The following is a 3795-nucleotide window of genomic DNA, read 5'->3' on the forward strand; positions in this document are numbered from 1 at the left end:
ACCGCTCTTAGTCTGACCCGTCATCTAGGACCTGTTTGCCTTGGGAAACCCTACCAGGGGCATATAGCCCCCAACAACATAGCTCCTAGGATCACTCGGGTACTCAAACCCCTCCACCACAATAAGGTGGCGGTTTAAGGAGGGGGTTTGGGTAACTATATATGCAATATATCTTATCTATATCTAACGTTATTTAGGACTATTTATGTAACTATATGTAGTGTTATTTAACTATATTACTACTTTATCTACAGTGGGTACGGAAAGTATTCAGACCCCCTTAAATTTTTCACTCTTTGTTATATTGCAGCCATATGCTAAAATCATTTAAGTTCATTTTTTTCCTCATTAATGTACACACAGCACCCCATATTGACAGAAAAACAGAATTTTTGACATTTTTGCAGATTTATTAAAAAAGAAAAACTGAAATATCACATGGTCATAAGTATTCAGACCCTTTGCTCAGTATTTAGTAGAAGCACCCTTTTGAGCTAATACAGCCATGAGTCTTTTTGGGAATGATGCAACAAGTTTTTCACACCTGCATTTGGGGATCCTCTGTCATTCCTCCTTGCAGATCCTCTCCAGTTCTGTCAGGTTGGATGGTAAACATTGGTGGACAGCCATTTTCAGGTTTCTCCACAGATGCTCAATTGGGTTTAAGTCAGGGCTCTGGCTGGGCCATTCAAGAATATAAAGATATTTATATTCCCCTTGCAATGAACTGTAATAATTGTAGTGATCCCTTAACTTTGGTCTAGCGCCACCATCAGATCTAAATTTTGATTTGCTCAGTTTATGACAAAACACAACACAAACTAGAGAAATACATTTCCAGCCGTAAATGCGTGTGGATGCTGATAAGCTGAAAGATCGTCCTAAAAATGCCTGAAATCAATTGCTGAAACAGCTGAAAGATGAGAAGAAATGGCTGAAATTCTTTGTTGAAATAGTTGAAAAGAAATGGCTGAAGTTCTTTGTTGAATAATCTGAAGGATGAGATGCAGTAAAGTAGTGTAGCAGATGTAATTAATCGCTCATATATATATTTCACCGAATCCATTCTCTGCCGTCAGGTTTGTCATGCAAACTGTTTAAGATCCTCCCTTTCTTGTTTTTTGAGCTTCTATTTTGTCAAGTTTTATTTCTGTGATGTAATTTCCTGTGCGCAATGTCACTTCCTGTCAATTCGCACCGCTCTCGTCAGTCGGCTAGATGCCACGACGAGGAGAGGTGAGTGTATTTTTGAGCTCTCCATATTAATGTTCCGAATGCAAGCAAATGTTGCTGAGATGGTTAAATTCGTGTTCCTATTCATTGTTTAGTACCTGTTTAAAGATTATGGAGTTTTTTTTGTTATTTACAAATCGAGTACAGCATGTAAATAGTCCTTATGCCAGGCTACTGGGCACCCGAGCGGGTTTTTACGTGGCTCGCCATTCTATGTTTTCTTTACAGTATACACTGTGTATGTGGAGCCTGGCAAAGTGAGCTGCTGTATGTTTAATTTCCTTTTTTGCACAGAATAAAGTCCTGTGTTGGGTAATCTGATGGCAGTGGTCCTCCTTTCAAGTTGAAGACACAACGCAGTGTGCAGAAAGTTTACTGGTGCCCTGACAGACGGGCTACAGTAGGAATAGCCTTGAAGAGCTGAACATTTTGATACCTGAATGGCATTGCTAACTGAAAGTATGCTGAACCTATTAAGATGTGAAAATAGTCCAATAGGAACCCACAAAGTAGGTAAAACAAGTAGTTGTGAACATGTGTGAGGGGGGAGACAGAGAGAGGGAGAGGTGGAGGGGGAGAGAGAGGAGTTATGTTGTGGCATGCCTCAATTGTGCTGCATTTTATGGACCACCAGATGGCACTCCAAGACTGTGTCATTGAATCAGCACTTTGACCTTCCATTGACTTGTATTGCAAAAAATAAAGCTGAATCAATTAAAAAGTATAAGCGGTATAAAAAAGAAAAATACAAGCAGGGATGTCCTTGAAGAGTTGAACAGATAAATACCTCAATGGCCTGTATAGCTGAAAGTATGCTGGACTTATAAAGTGCCAAAAAAGGGTGGAAGATCCCCGAATAATAATAAAAAACTAGAGAAATGCATTTTCTGTCAAAAATGCGTGTCGATGCTATGTGCTGAAGGATTGCCCTGAAAGTGCTGAACATTTTGACACCTGAAAGGCATATCTACCTGAAAGTATGCTGAAGTACAATTTTCCTATTAATTTGAATGGGGGGAAATTTTCAAAATAAAGCTAAATATTTCAGAAGTGTGAAGTTTACAAAAATTCTGAGTTGAATTATGAAAGTCCTGGGAGACTTGAACATTTTGATACCTGAAATACCTGAAAGTATGCTTAAGTAGAATTTCCCCATTCATGTGAAAGAGGCAAACTTTTCAGAATAAAGCTAAATATTTTATAAGTGTGATGTTTTGAAAAATTGTCAATAGAAGCATGAATGTCCTTGAAGAGCTGAACATTTTGATACCAGAAATAGGTGAAGGTTTGCTGAAGTAGAATTTTCCCATTCATTTGAATCAGGGAAAACTTTCAAAATAAAGCTAAATATTTCAGAGGTAGGAAGTTTAGAAAAATTCTGAATAGAAGCATGAATGTCCTTGAGCAGCTGATAATTTTGATATCTGAAATAGCTGAATGTATGCTGAATTTGAATATTTCCATTCATTTTAATGGGGCAAAATTTTCAAAATAAAGATAAATATTTCAAAGGTATGAGATTTAGAAAAATTCTGAATAGAAGAAGCATGAATGTCCTTGAAGAGCTGAACATTTTGATACCTGAAATAGCTGAAAGTATGCTGAAGTAAAATTTTCCCATTCATTTGAATAGGGAAAATTTTAAAAATAAAGACAAATATTTCTAAAGTATGAAGTTTAGAAAACTTCTGAATAGAAGCATGAATGTCCTTGAAGAGCTGAATATTTTGATAGCTGAAAGTACGCAGAAGTAGAATTTTCCCATTCATTTGAATGGTGCAAGATTTTCAGAATAAAGCTGAATATTGCAAAGGCATGAAGTTTAGAAAAATTCTAAAGTGAAGCATGAATGTCCTTGAAGAGCTGAACATTTTGACAGCTGAAATAGCTGAAAGTGTGCTGAAGTACAATTTTGCTATTCATTTGTATGGGGCAATTTTGTATGAAGTTTTGAAAAATTCTGAAGATAAGCATGAATGTCCTTGAAAAGTTGAACATTTTGATACCTGAAATTATGCTGAAGTAGAATTTTTCCATTCATTTGAATGGGGCAAAATTGTCAGAATAAATGCTGAATATTTTTAAAACTATGAAAGTTGTAAAAAACCTTGACTATACACCATAATGTCCTGAAAATCCTGAACATTCTGATACCAGAATGGCTTTTCTAGCTGAAAGTATACTGAACTTATTAAGATGTGAACATTTTCCTATTGGTCCCCGCAAAGTAGGTAAAAGAAGTAGTGTTGTGTGTGTGTGTGTGTAGGTGTTTGTGTGTCTGTGTGTATGTGTGTGAACACTGAGAAATACTAGTGTGTCTATTGAAATGAGACATAAATTGTAAATGATAATTATGCAAAAACCATAAAAAATATCATGAAGCTGTATGAATAGCTGAAAGGTTGCTGAGTAGTTATTAGTTGAAATGGTGGCTTTAGCTGAACGTATGCTGAAGATATTAAGATGTGAAAATTTTTCCCATTCATTTGAATGGGGCAAAATCTGCTGAAAAAAGCTAAATATATTTAAAAGTATAAATGTTACAAACAATAAAAACACAAG

The sequence above is a fragment of the Monopterus albus genome, unplaced genomic scaffold (genome assembly GCF_001952655.1).
Source record: "Monopterus albus unplaced genomic scaffold, M_albus_1.0 scaffold186.1, whole genome shotgun sequence".
In the NCBI taxonomy this organism is placed as follows: Eukaryota; Metazoa; Chordata; class Actinopteri; order Synbranchiformes; family Synbranchidae; genus Monopterus; species Monopterus albus.